Genomic DNA, 15473 nt, shown 5'->3' with positions numbered 1-15473 from the left:
TGAAAATATCAGTCCTACCAAGGATGCAGAATGACAGGAAAACTCATTCATTAAAAAAAAAAGTTAAAAAAAGTAAATAAAAAATATTTTTATTTAATCCAATATATCTAAAATATTCTTTCATCATGCAATCAATTAAAAATTACTAATGATATATTCTGCATGTGGGTTTTTGTACCAAGTCTGGAATCTGGTGTGTATTTTACACGTAATCTGATGTGTATTTTACATTTACAGTACATCTCAATTGAGACTAGCCACATTAAATGCTCAAAGGCCACATGTGGTTGCTGGCTACAGTACTAGACAGTGCAGGCTTAGCAGGAAAGATAGACATACATAAACACAATTTCCAGGTCAGGAGACTCTTAACATTTGCAAGGGGACATATAAAAAGATCTTCATGTGTCCCCAAATTTGTAAATTCTACTGTAAAAATATCATCTCCCCTGTAAAATACAATAAAATCTATGATTAGTTAATACTTCAATTCACAGTTGCTCACAGGAAGCTATTACTCCACTTCTGCCTCGAGGCCCTTATGAAAGAAAACCACAGTGAATGGTATCATGTCTCAAGGTTGTTCATGGAATAGAGAAGATTTCCTAAAGTTCTACTTGTGGTCACCTTACTTGGGGGAGATAAGCAAGGAGGAGCAAGTATCAAGTTGCTTGTGGACTGTGAGTCCCATGATAAAAACAAAAGCACCAACATTGTTAAATTCAGCACGACCTGACCATGTGAATGTTGTTTCACTAAAACTCTGTCTCCCCAAACAGGACAAAGTAGACAAGCCAACAATAATTAAGACCTACTCAAAGAACTTCATGGAAAGCAAGTGTCTAATTTTGATGTAGCAACCCTCAGGGTGGGGGTATGAGTGAGTGAGGAGCAGGTTCACTAAGACAAGAACTGGAGGGCAAAGGTGTCACCCTGCTCAGAGGTGGGGCTGCTGCTGAGGTCAGCACCTTCTTGGGTGACACTAAGGCTACAGACCTAATCCTCTTAGACTTTCCCAGGTTGTACCTTGGTGGGGTTGTACTACCTCCTCCTCAGGCTCCGAGGCCAGGCATTAAAAAGGCAGTGGTTCCATCTTGCCCTGTGGGGAGACTTGGGAGCAGAGGGAGGAGGGATACTTTGTTCAGATTCTGTCCTGGGGTTCTATGCAATAGTTAACGCTCATTCTCCTCCATGCTTTTCTTACAAGCTTGGTTGTGTTGCGTCTTCAATTTTATCCACTCCTGTGGAGAGACTACAACTGCCCCGCTTGTTTTTATTTCCTATAGCTACTGAAAAGCCATTTTGAACATATTAGATGGCCAACACCTAAGCAAAAGTTTTTTCTCCAAAACCCCAAGGTTCCTAGAACACTAAAGCAAGGCCTGATTTAAACAAAGCTTGATGCATTGCTACAAAGAGGAGGAGTCAGCTTGTCCTTGGCTGCCTCCAACCCTGATCCTGGATTCTCCTCCTTGGAAATGTTACATGGGAAAGTATTTTCATTCCATGTAGGCTGCCTTCAGCTGCACCAAACATTTGTTCTGGCCCAGAATTCTTTCCTATGAACTTATGGAGTTAGCTGATGGCACCTCTGATTACATTTGAATTATGCAAAGAATCTAAGATTCTTGAGCCAACCTTTATTCAGAGTAAAGGTAAGATGAGTAGTTCTATTTCACCACATCAGGAGTCTCGACCCACAAAAATATTTCAGTACACTTCCTCTTGACTCACATTTCCTAAGTGTTCCTGTTTCCTGTGCAGTTTCATGGTTCTAATTAATTACCTTTCCAACTTCAGCAGTAGATTTTTCTCCTCCCTCAGTGAGCAGGTTTCTGTTAGTTGGAGTACTAGCTGAAACTGAGTCCAGGATCCCTTTTTCCTGTATCTGCACTGAACATATGGTGGATTCTCTTGAATTGCATATCAGAGCTACTGCCAAATTTGTCGTTTGTCTAATTTATTCAAAATCTCTACTTTCTAACTAAAAATTGTCACCATCTCAGAGCTCTTCAGTTCTGTTGTGCACACCAGCCTTCAGCTTTCTTTGGGGAGTGGGCCATTTTTTTCCCCCACAAGAAACATACTTTTTCCCCCACAAGAGAACAGAAGAATCTTGCAGTGATGTGGGTGTGCAGTGGAATGTTTGAATCATCCCATAGTAAAATCACTCATTTCCAAACACCAGCTTCATGGCACCACATGTCACGGGATCTGAGGTGCAAAACTGTTCACATGCCAACCTTTCTGAAGCTGGGATGTGTCCTGTAATTGATACCTTGTCAACAGACTGGCAGTCATTTTTCTTTCTTCATGGAACATAAAATGGTAAAAAGCATGTGAGCAATGGTTTCTTATATTTGAGGAAATATAGAATAATTCTTTAAAATTAAACCTTCGTAAAATGACACATTACTACTTGCCATAGACTTTTGGGGTTATTTGTGTGTATATGAACAGGAGACTCTGAAGTCAGGGAATGCCAAGAGCTGCCTGTGACGAGGAAGGAGTGCCATGGCAGAGGAAGGCACCCAGGGTTAGAGGAACAGGCGGGACAGGGCACTCAGCTGGCTTCCTCCATGGCCTCTGGGCTGGGTTTCTAAGAATCAGCAGCCGCTGGCCAGGTGAAGGGTAAGAGAGTGTGTGTGTGTGTGTGTGTGTGTGTGCGCGCGCGTGCATGCGGAGGGTCTTATTCCAGGCAGAGGGAAAGCAATGAACAAATTCTTCCACAGTAGAACTGCACGGTGTGTGCATGCAACCATCAGCAAGTTGTGCATTCCTGTAAGTTAAAGGACAACAAGAGCTGTGACTGGGGACACATGGGGCCCAATCTCTGAGGGCACCTTGAGTCACTTGCAGCATTTAGACATATTCTATAGCCCCTGGAAGGCAGACACTTGATGCTGTTTATTTCACATGCAGTGAGCACCTTCTGTGTCCTGTGTTTGCTAGAGTTCCTCTCTGACAGTCTGGAACAAATATTGTGACAGGTCTCTTGGATTTAGCTTTCAATTGCATAATCCTAATTTATATCATTTTCTCCTCAATCCCACCTTTCTGTTATTTCAGAGATCAACTCATCTAGAAACATTACCAGTTTTTAATAGTTGGTTTTATTTCTCTTATGCATAACCTCAGAACTAATATAAGCCATATACTGTCAGCCTAGAGGGAACTGAGAAACAATGGAATGAAACGCCTTCCTTTTAAATGGGGACCTGTGATCCAGAGAACAAAGCCAATCAGCTCCAGAGCCAGAGTTCTGATACAGGCTCCTGATGACTTCCCTAATGAGCAGAAGAAATACACCTTTGTCAGAGGGTCTAGGTACTGCATTAAAAAATAATTTAATGTTTATACTTTTTTTTCTGCTTAACTTTATTTTTCATTGTCTTTTTCCAGAAGTTTATCTCTAGTCACTTTCTCTTATGTCTACAATGATTTTTATAATATCCCATGTAGAGAAGGGGTAATGTTTAAATTTAAATATTAAAACAGTTTCAGTAGAAACAGGGAGGGAAAACTAAAACTTCCTCCAGGCATAGTTAATGATATTTATTATTTTTTTCAATCTTGATTCATCAAATTGTGTTTACACATAGTTGAGAGAGATCCCTGTGGAGGGTGGGAAATTGAATCATCATCTACCCTTTCAAAAGCTAAACAGTAATTAAAATAATATGATTTCTGACTAGCTTTTATGGGTGTCTTTCCTATGTCTCAGATATCACACGGCATTCCCTTTCAGATTTTGAAAAGGTTGTGACTACTTGAGCATTACCCATAACTTTAAAAGGATTCTGTTTCTAGTTGAGTTTTGTGTCTCCTGCAAATGATTTTTAACATTTCATAAATTCACAAGCAAATGTGGAACACAGTCATGCTTCAATTTTGTGAGTCAGGAAGTCCTACACAAGGAAAGCAGAATTCTAACCTTATTCAAGGCAGCTAGAAGATGAGTTTTTATTTAAACCTGACATATGCAAGCCACTGTTAAAATATGCATTTTCTGTTAATGAATTGGGGTTCTAGGATATTTTTAAATGATAATTTCATTCACATTTCAAAAAGTTCAAGTATTATATCCAGGCATTAATTAAGCTTAATAACTCCCTAAACCCAACAAAATCATATTCCTGAAGTAAATATTTTTAATGCCAATATAATTTGTCTCCCAGTATAAAAATGGGCAAACCCATGACCATGCCACAAACTTGCCCTTCCTCCAAGTCCCTTCACCTATCTGGCCTCACTTGGCTCATCTGTAAAATAGTAAACTAGGCTAGATGACATCTAGGATGCCCTCAGTCACAAAACTATAAAGCTAATTTTAATTATTTTTACAGATATTTATATCTAAGAGAAAGCTTAGAGATAATGAACACAACACTTTCCTTTTTAAAGATAAGGAAACTGGCTTTCTAGAAAGAAAGACTTGTCCAGGATCAGGCTAAAGATCAAATATGAAAGGAGGAATTCTGGGACTGAAACACTAGTCAGCCAATTAGCAACCTGGTGCTCCCCTGAGTCACTTCCTCTATTCCAAGAGATATTTCTCAATGAAAAATATCAAAAAGAGCATCTCATCTTTGAAGAAATTAAAAAAAAAAGTCAAGATATTCTCCAAAAAGGCTTTTATCTTCACCATTAGTGTTCATTAAAAATACTATGTCCCCACAAAACAAACTAAAAACAAAATAAACCCCAAACTCAAACTGCTCACAAGGCGTACAGTCTAGGACTTGCTCTTCTTTCTCTTACTCACAGCCATGCTTGCAAAGATGAATAAGGGTGAATTTTCTACTGTGATAAAAATCATAGCGGCAACAACAATGAGGCTGGCACTGAAAACAACAAACCTCAAGGAAATCTACAAGAGCAAGTAATATGAAATGGCTTGGAAGACTGGAAACAGAAAAAGAACAAATAGGGAATCTTTGCTGAAGAAAAGATTAAAAAAAAAACTTGCTGTAAAAATTCTATTCACCTTCTATTTTATTTAGGTTGGTTTATGTCACTTGCAAATGTTAATTCAAATTCAGCCTATAAATTTGAATCTTTAGTACTTATGGTGGCCATTTCTCTAAAAGCTTAACCAAAAAAGATGAAAAATGAAAGAACACCCTAGTGAGGCAAAGGTCTCAATCAACTTTTGTCAAAAAATACTAGACCCTTCATCCTCCAGCCCAGAACATTATTGAATGATGGGAATAAATGTTTTCCTTAAATTAAATTTTAAAACTCCATTTTGTAATTTTGATACATTTTTTCATGAAAGAATAATCTGAAGTAAATTAACTTCATCATCTAAGACTACCGTGTTGCCCAATTCAGAAGCCACTAGCCATATGTGGCACTGAGCAACTTGAAATATGGTTATTTGATTCAGATATGCGTTAAAGTAAAACACACACTGGATTTTGAAGACTTAGTAAACCCCCCAAAGTAAAATGTCTATTAAGAAACATATTTTATATTTACGTGTATTTTGTGTTGATAAAATTATATGTATTTTATATTGATATACGTATGTATATTTAAATTGTATGTACCTATATTGCTTTATTTTATATATACATATATTTACATATTCTGTGTTGCATTTAATTTTGTTTTATATTTATTTTTACTTTATATAGGTATTTTTATATTTTATTAAGATAATATTTTGGATATGTTGGGTTAAATATAATTATAGCTTCACCTGTTTCCTTTTAGTTGTTTAACTGTGCCTACTAGAATGTCTTAAATTACATATGTGGCTGCCCTTGTATTTCTGTTGGACAGCCTTGGTCTAGGGCATTAAGCAAAGCAGCAAAGAGCTAAAAATTAATTCCTTAACCCAGGTCACCAGTATTCTATAGAGTTATAAATATTTTAAAACAGTTTTCTCCCCAGAATCTCTGATAATTATCCTGTCAGAAATGTCATTATAAAAATAAAATCTCATATGTATACAAAAAATATATATGTGCCTGTATAGTCTTTTTAAATGACCAACAAAATGGTTGCACTCCGTATTTTCACAATAAGTTGCTTTAAAAACTTCCAAAACTGTATATAAAATACACTATTTATTTCAAATCAGATTCATTGGACCGATTAAACGAAGTGGATAATCTACCATAAGACCATCAAAAGTGAGACAATAAGGACAATCTCTCTATATAGATAGATACACACACATATATGCACAGATAGACATAAATACCTACAAATATAAAAGGTATACATATATTTACAAATGAGATACATGCAATTCATATACAGATACATGGTTAATAATATTACAAGTGTGAAGGAAGAAACGGAATGTAAATGTAGTGACTACAACTCTGAAATTGCACACAAGCATAATGTCAACAATCAGCACAGTTTGGGAGATACTAACGTTTACTAAGTTCTCTTTCTGTAAGGTTAAGTTCATAATTTAAAGCCTGTTAAAGAGCAGATCAAGTAATTTCTTATGCCTCCACAGGATCACTCAGAGATAGGAGAGAACTTAAAAAGATCGTTCAGTCCTTTCATAGGTCAGCCGACTGAGGCCCAGGACTGAAGAAAATTTCACAAGGCACAGAGTAAGCCTGTTCCATTAGTTTTAAATTACTGAAAAACACAGACACAAATAGGTGGTTTATAAAATGTCTATGCTGTACACAGATCCTGTAAACAAATCAACACAGCTCCTTTCTCTGGAAATGGCATGAATTCAAGGACTTTCCTCGGTGAAGAAGTGGCAGCTAAAGCATGTTGGAGTTTGGGCTACCTTATGAACCAGGGATGAAGGCAGCCCAGCAGGGGAGGGAGGAGCAAGAGGACTTACAAGTCAGCAGCAAAGGGAAGCAGACAGAAGGAGAAAGCTTTGTATTTTCATGTACCCCAATTAACAGAGCCACCCTATACTGGGTCATCTGGTTGGAGTTATTTGAGAACTAATAAAAGATCCCTTCTTTCAGATTCTCTCCACTTTCCTTGGGAAGGGGTTTACAGGATTAAATAGCATCCATAGAGCTGCTATTATTAATAGTTCATGAATTATTTACCATCATTAACAGCAAATAAGGCACAAAACTGGTTATTTTGGTGGGTCAGGGCCATTGGGCAGATACCTGGTAGGGCAGGTGGAATAACCAGGTAGAACCACCAGGAAGTAGCCCAAAGGCACAGAGCTTCAGGTCAGCAGTGCAGAGAAGAAAGAAGCAGGAAACAGAAAGAGGGGAGTGGTTTGGCACCAATGCTAAGTTTACCTACTTCACAATGATGGCCGTGCTGCCTATGGCAACGCTGACGAAAGAGCATTAAGATACAAGGGACACTCAATTCCTGGCCTTCATGGAGCAGCGGTAGAAGAAAACTCCCCAGGATGATTATGGCCAGTCCCCCTCCTCATGCCCTCTGGGGAATCATGCCCCTTGGCATTGTGCTGGGCACCTTTCCTCATGGCTTCCACTCCTCATGTACCACCCCTCATTTCTCCAGAACTATCCAGCACCACAACCAGAACCACTCTGTTCCTCTCTCTTCAGTCTTACATTTTTCCCCTTTCCCATCTTAGTCCATCTATTATCCCTTCTCTTTCAAGTTAATCAACCTCCCTTTCTGCCCTCCAACCACATTCTTCAAACTTTTTCCCCCTCCAGCTACCATCCTCTTCCTTCTCTTCATGGACAGAGTTCTTCTCAGCCCACGTAGTCTGGTTCCTTTCTCCACTGTACCAGAGGAAGCTTTTCACTATGAGCCCAACTCAAGTCCTCCTCTCACTTCTCCTTTGACTAAGTAAGCTCCTCTCCCTTTTTTTTTAAAACATTTTTTTATTGAGTAATAGTCATTTTACAATGTTATGTCAAATTCCAGTGTACAGCACAATTTTTCAGTTATACATGAACATTCATTGTCACATTTTTTTTTCACTGTGAGCTACCACAAGATCTTGTATATATTTCTCTGTGCTATACAGCATAATCTTGTTTATCTATTTCTATATATGCCTGTCAGTATCTACAAATTTTGAAATCCCAGTCTGTCCCTTCCCACTGCCCCCACCTTGGCAACCACAAGTTTGTATTCTATGTCTATGAGTCTGTTTCTGTTTAAGCTCCTCTTCCTTGATTTCTCAGGAAATACTCTCTGCACTTTTGTATCTTTACAGTTTTCTTTGTTAGCTCTGTTCTCTCTGTTTCCACATCTCAAATATCAGTGATCCATAAGGTTCCAACCTTGGTAGTCTTCTGTTACACTTTACTTGCTCTCTCTAGGAGATTTAACCCACTTTTGTGGCTTCAACCAACAGCTGTATGCAGGTGACTTTCAAAATTAAATACCTCTCCAGAGACTACAGTAGGGGGATCAAAAGTGGCTCTGGTGCTCTGGAATGGTGTTTAAACTAATCTTCACCTGGATGTCTGATAGGCACTTCAAATTCAGCACACCTAAAACTAAAATTATCTCTCTCCATCTCCATCCCCAAATTCTTCTTCTTCCTGTGGTCCCTACATTAATTACCAGCATGAGTGGCCCAAATTGGAAACAACTTCTCCCTCATTTTTTTGCATCCAGTCTCCAAGTTCTCTCCATTCTACCTCCTAAAAAGCTATTAAATGAGTCTTCTCCTTTCTATATTCACAGCCAGGTCTTAGGTCACAGCCTTCAGAGGCAATGTCATCCCTGTATCTGCCCACTCCAATCCTTTATACCATGGTCTGAACTACTTCTATAATATGCAAATCTAGTCATACCACCCTCCCACTTAAAATTAAATTACATTTAAAAAAAATTAGAGTGCTTTAATTGCACCCCTTGCCACTAGAGAAATTCCAAACTTTGTAGCAAAAACCCCAAACCTCTTCACATTCTGTTCCCTTTCCAAAATTTTTTTGCTATACCTTACATAGAACTATTCCTTCTGGTCATTTCAGGATACTAGAGCTTTCCTGAATACACTGTCACTTCAAGGCTTTGCAAAATTCCCTTCATTTGAAATGAACCCCACTCCTTTGCTCAACTGGCCAACTTACTCTTTACTTTGACTCTCCTCAAATGTGACCTCCTCAGTGAAGTGTTCCTCAGCCCAACACCTGACCTCTTGCTCACCAGGAGCCTCCCACTCCTGTCCTCCCAACTGAAGAATCAACTGCCCCATGTTGATGCCAGTGATGCCCTGCACTCCCATTATTCTCCTGCAATGAGCTGATTACATCTGCACTAGACTGGAAGTCACTTGAGGGCAGGGACCCCAACTGATTCATCTTTGCCCCCTTACACCAAACACAGGACCTGAAACACAACAAGCCTTTAGCAAATATATGCTGGACGAAGGGCAATAATTATGTGCTACCATTTATGGGGCACCTTACATGTGTGAAGCACTTAATATCATCATCCCCACACCAACATACAACACAATTTTGCAAGTGAGGAAACAAGCTTAGGAAGTGAAATAGTTTGCCCAAAGTCTACAACGAGGAAATTCAGGTCTGCTTGTGAACTCCTGTTTTTAAGCACTCTACTGCTGGACCAAAGAGATTGGATAATGGGCTTGGTTTCTATAAAAACAATCTCTCCTAACCACAGGTTCAGGCGCTGTGCTAGTTCCAAATCCATTACTATCATGGTGCTTGTGCACAACAAAACCTTGCTGATAGACTCCTGGTGGCTACTGGGGTTCCTACCAAAAAGGAGAGGGAGCAGCATTTATCACAATTTGCTCCTTGGTCCCTGGTTTAGGATGCACTACCCCAGATAATGCAGAGAAGGCTTGATTTCCCCTAAGTACCATTAGGTTTCAGCACTGGAGTCCATGCCCTATTCTAGCAACAGAGAAGTGGATGTGAGAGATCATAGTGATGGTATAAGTAATGGAATGGATTTTAATGAGTGCTTTGGGAAAGGAACTGCTACACTTTATAGCCACTCCTTGCACAAATACTCTCAGCACAGAATGAGAGGACCTTCTCACTCTCAAATCTAGACACTCAGGGTTAGCAAGACATTGTTATCTATATATTCACTGGTCCATCACTGAATACACGTACCTAGTGTTTCCCACACCACAGTAGTGCACTGCATTCAGTTGTCTTTTTCAGTCATCCTCTTTAAATTCTATGTATTTTCTGTTAAGTGTATTCTAAAATTGACCTCTTAATTTACTCTAATTCTCATGATTTTTAAAGTCAGTCCCCTATTTTCTACTAAGATCTCTACCACCTCTCCAGACTACCCAGCACATAATTAAAATCAGTCCTGTGCTTACCCTGATTAATACATTGAATCCTCTCAAGTCACAGATGATCAAACTTGCCCAAAGTCACTCAGCTAGTAAGGGACACACATGGACACTAGGCACGAGACGTCAGGGCTATTTGCGGGTATTCTCTCTCAGTATTCTCTACCTGTATTCTCTCCCTTTGTATACCTGGGTACTGTATTGGGAACGCTCTCTCCATTTCCAACATCTTTTGACATGCCAAATTCCTATTGGTCTTTCAAGGCTCAACTCAAGGGTGACCTCCTCCATGAATCTTCTTAGGTTTTCCCTATTTTCTCTTTTGTCTGGGCTAGGTACCTCTTCTCTGGGCTCCAACCCGTCCCTGCCTTTGCTGAAATGTAATTGTCACCTGACTCCTCTAACTCCCTCACTAGGCTGGAAGCTCCTTCAGAGCAGGGTAAGGTCTGGGTCTTGTCTTGGGACTCCCAGGACCAGCACTGAGCATGGCACATGGCACACACACAACTAATGCCTACTGAAAACTGAGGAGTGACCCCACTTTCTGATGTGGCTGAAGTCCTGATAAGTGACATCATCTGACTTAGCAGGAGAGACTTCTCATCATAAGCAATGCCATTTTCTCAGCCTTCTGTAAACTCATTCTCTTTACTAGGTTTACATCGGGAAAAATAGTTACCATTAGTTGAGGAACTACCACTTCTCAGACACTGAGATGCACACTTTGCGTACAGTATGCTTACCACACTGTCCAGCAGACATCATCCTCACTTTATGGACGAAGCTCAAAATCAGTTACTCATCCTAAGTAATCAGCCTACAGACACACTGAAGCAAGGCTTTGTTTTAAAAGCATGTATAAGATGCTGTATTATGTATGGTCATTGCTGTCCTGGGAGAGATTCATTAGTATTTGAAATTACCTACACACACACACACACACACATACACACACAGTGCATTAATTTGGATGCTGGAGTAGTTAAAGCATGGTCAACTAGGATTTATAGAGGTTCGAGACAGTTCTACCACATGCATTATCCAGGATAAACCATGCCTGTAGTCCTCATTTTCTTATCAGATAGATAGGGATTATATTAGCTACTCACCTCAAATGGGGTTGACTATCAAAGACTACGTTCACCAAAATGCTTTGTTGAAGAAGAGGACATAGGACCATCTTAGTGCACTACACTAAATGAAGGGTTTAGTGCAGTCTTTTTCAGAGTAGTGGAGGAATCCTGGGCATCAGAGCCACCTAAGGTGTCAACAGCAGATGGGAGAAGCCAGGCTAGGAATCCACACTCAACAAGCCCTCAAACGATTCTATTGGACACAAAGTTTGATAAATACCAGTTTAGAACACTCCTTTCCAAACTTTAACGTACACATGAATCACTTAGGGATTTTGTTAAAACGCAGACTCTTATTCAGTAGGTGTGGAGGGAGCTGAGGGTGGGTTGAGAGGCTGTATGTCTAACAAGCTCTCAAGGGACGCCAATGCTGCTAGTCTATGGATCACGTTTGAGTGGTATTGGTTTAGCAGATCTACTCCCACTGGTACAAATTAGCTTTGCTTTGTTCCTGGACCACAGATTGCATTCCCCAACTTTAGGGAGGATTCCGGAAAGCCTAAGTTCTCAGTACGGGTACAAAGTCATTTGAACTACTCAAAACCAAACTGGAACACATTTTCTATCACAGGGGAAAAGCAGTAGCTTCCTTTTCAGATAAAGACATCACATATGTTTAGCACATAAAAGAATAATTTACTGCTATTACTGAAGTCCTATTTACTGTGGAAAGCACTTTATATAAATTATCTTTAATCCCCATCACAATCCCACAAGGTGGATATTCTTGCTATATAGGTAAGGAAATGATGACATAGAAAGCTTAAGTAACTTGCTCAAGGTCACATGATTAATTAGCTGTTGCAGCTGGATTTCCAATCCTGCTCCGTTTGGATCCAAAGGCTGTGTGTCCTGTGCACCTCCTCCACGGTGCTAGATATGATTGTGATATAAAACATGACTGCTTGGGGAAAAACATGGGAAAAAATATTTCTCCTGTAATGGTATCTGAGTTTAAGGCTCTGCTGAGGAAGGTTCTGGATGAGGGTAAGGATGGGAATAAGGTTAATTAACTAATGATCTATGTTGCCTCATGGACAAATACATACACATAGCATCCTTGTCCATGGTTCCCATAAATCTGATGGTGCAAATGGGAAAAAAAAGGACATTAGTGGCCAGTGAGTTGATCCTAAACGTTGTCACCTACCCTCAGGCTTCTAGCTGTGGGGCTCAACCAATAAAGAGGAAAAATTCTTCCTGGTTCTTGTGACCTATCAACTTCACCACCTTGTCCTAGATGAGGTTTCTGTAACTTTAAAGTTCACACCTCTACAGATTTACCCTGCCACGTCATTTCACAGTTGCCACACTTCTCTTCCTCTGATAAAACTACCTGAACCGGGGGGGGGGGGGGGGGGGGGCGGGGATGCTGTTTAGTCAAATAAACTAAAAATGCAGCAATTTTGAAGGTTTTCTTTTGAAAATTTTCTGTATTTTTCATAAGGTTGACATGGAGAGAAATGTATGGCAATAAAGATGCTCAGAGAAAGCAGTCTGATATAGCCAGGTGTGCCAAATGAAAGAAAGGAAGCTATAAAATAAATTTCCCAGGCATTTACCACCCAGTGTCCTCAGCATTTAATGTCCCATGGGTAGAGTTTCTATGGTCAGCTTTTTAACCTTGGGTCTCTTCACTATTATAATTAGTACTCAACAGCTTAACTATTATTTTCTAAAGATTCATCTTTAATAACAGTACAACTCTTTACTCTTTATATGATCCAAAAAAATACAATTAGAAAGGCTGCATCTCCTTAAATTAAATATAAACATGGCAGTCTAAAAACTAAACAGTGATAAACAAACTACTAAGGATTACAAACTGATTTTGCCTCTATGATATTCTCTACACATGATGTTTCAAAAATAAAGACCAAAACCTTAAAAAAAACTTATTTGAAAAGTCACTTGAAAGTATTTTTAGTATGTATGTGTTTAAATAGAAGCCAAGAAACTCAGTCTGGAGCACAGATTTCAAACTAATAAGTATTTCCTATTTCACTCCCCTACCCCAAGGAACAGTTCAGATCTCAGAAAAAAATCTAAACTAAAGGTCCACCGAAACCAGCTTGATATTTCACCGGAGAGACTTGACTGAAATGTTTGGATATGAACGTGTTCGCCATGAGTCATAATTTATATGACCTTAATGGCCAATGCCTTATGTGCCTTTCTTCCTACATTCAGTATCATCTTCAAACCAGCTGGTAGTATATTTTCCAGGCCCTGATAATTTTTATAAAGTTATCAGATCTCAGTTACTAAGGCTGCCACCCAAGAACCCTTCCTCTTGCTTATTTTTTAAGCTATCTAAACAGAAGTGAACCTGATTCCCTTTCTAAACTGTAACTCTCCCCAACCAGGCAGTTAATGCTTTTCGCCAGGGAAGGGCGCAGTATTTTGGAGATCCTCGAAGAGAAGCTGAGGGGCCTTGGGGGCACTCCAAGTAAAAACACAGTGCGAAAGGTTAATGGGGAGCTGCTCTGGGCAAAGGCAGACGTAATAACAGGATATGTTCATTCCTAGAGGAAGCCGGAGCTGCGATAGCCGCGGGGCAGGAAAGGCGGTGTCAGCGCACCCAAAGGAAACAGGCTTGCCAGGGTTTGCAGGGACCTGGCCTGCTTAGGGACTCGCTCCAGTCTGGTCCAAGGCTGGTGAGCACCTTGCCAGCCGGAGACCAAGCTCAAGCCTTCTGCTATTAGTGGTTATATAAAGGTACCCATCTGCTCCTTGCCACCTCTGCCAGTGATGGGCAATGGGGAGAAAAGAAAAGGCAAATACGAGGCGCCACGGCAGGTGAACTCGTCAACAAGTCAGTCCTGGACGCAAGACCCTTCCCAGGAGGGATCTCTGGGACCTGGGGCTGGAGAAGCTGGGAAGGCGAGGCACGGCGGGGATGGGGTGGGCAGGAGGGGGTGGGGATGCTGCTAACGCCGGATCCAGAGATGGGGCCGGAGCCTGCAACGCTTCCCTCCCGCTCCCCCGGGGCTGACGCGCGCTCTCGAGGCGCGCGCATTCTCCAGACCTTCCCAGGCCCCAGGGCGGAGGCGGGGGAGGGGAAGGGGCAGTAGACGTCCCCGCACGAGGATCCAGGCAGGAGGAGACGACCTGCCTATCACCCAGCGCCCGCGGAGAGCAGAGTTGGCAGCCTCAGGCTGGAGCCCCCGACCGCCCCGGCTGCCGGGCGTCTCCCGCTGCAGCCTGCAGCCCGCCCGGCGCGCCCCAGCCCCGGCCCCGGAGGGCAGGTACCTCGGAGCCCCGGCCCCCAGGAGCCTTCCGGCAGCGATCGGAACGTCCCTCCAGCTCCCTCATCCGACGTCAGCGTCAGCAGAAGGCGAGGGAAAAGGGGCGGAGGGAGCGCAGGAACCAGTCCTTCCTGCGGCTGTCGCCACCAGCTGGAATAGCAGCCGGCCTAGCCCGTGCGCGCCGCAGCGCAGCGCAGCGGCCAGGGGGAGCGGGCACCCTAGTCTCCCCGCGAGCGCCCAGGGTCTGGACCCCGCCGCCGCCTCTTCTCCCCTCCGAAGTCCCCCGGGGGGCGACCCCTCCCAGCAGGATCCCGAGATCCGGAGGAGGGAGGGGGCAATGGCCTCACCTCATTTGGGGCGAATCTGGGCTGGGGGGAGTGTCTCCCTCTCTCTCAGTTCCCTGGGGTCTTTCCTCGACCCCCATTTCCTGGGGTAGCCCCTCTCGGATCTGCCGCCCAGGGTGACCCTGCCCCTGCTCTCCCGCAGGTGTTCCACGTGTCCATAGCATTTGCGTCACAATGACCTGGCTGACAGGTGGGAGCGGCAGCGAATGCCCCAGGGTTCCCTCTGTACTGTGCTTAGTGTGTGTTATTTGCTTCCACTATAGATTTCCGTGGCTTTAGGGGACAGAAGACTTCATGACTTCAATGCCAAGAAAAGTTACAGAGGCCTGTACCTGGAAATCAAGTTTGGACTTAAAGGAAAAAACAAAAAACAAAACCTGTGTGTGTGTGTGTGTGTGTGTGTGTGTGTGTGTGTGTGTGTGTGTGTGTGTATTTCATTCCCATATAGTCATATATCATTTATACTTAAGGATGCTTAAAGTAATTTCATCTTCTCATCCTTTGTCATCAGGAAAGAACCAAACCT

At 41.8% G+C, this 15473-nt stretch overlaps 1 protein-coding gene across 11 annotated transcripts in view; it reads right to left on the bottom strand.

Moving 5' to 3' along the window:
• The window catches only part of ICA1 (islet cell autoantigen 1), a 141096-nt gene extending 126013 nt beyond the window's left edge, over window positions 1-15083 (bottom strand). For 4 of the 11 annotated variants that reach the window (XM_074367431.1, XM_074367433.1, XM_074367432.1 and 1 more), the window contains exon 1: window positions 14608-14888. The gene's annotated coding sequence lies outside the window, so the exon portion shown is untranslated. Of the gene's footprint in view, window positions 1-14607; window positions 14890-14950 lie in introns of those variants that run through there. The other 7 variants (XM_010972112.3, XM_045508491.2, XM_074367438.1 and 4 more) reach the window with 4 other exon arrangements.
• Window positions 15084-15473: the final 390 nt, after the last annotated feature.

The sequence above is a fragment of the Camelus bactrianus genome, chromosome 7, assembly GCF_048773025.1.
Source record: "Camelus bactrianus isolate YW-2024 breed Bactrian camel chromosome 7, ASM4877302v1, whole genome shotgun sequence".
NCBI classification, from domain to species: domain Eukaryota; kingdom Metazoa; phylum Chordata; class Mammalia; order Artiodactyla; family Camelidae; genus Camelus; species Camelus bactrianus.
Note: the sequence above shows the minus strand (reverse complement) of the source record. Positions and strands in the feature narration are given on the sequence as shown.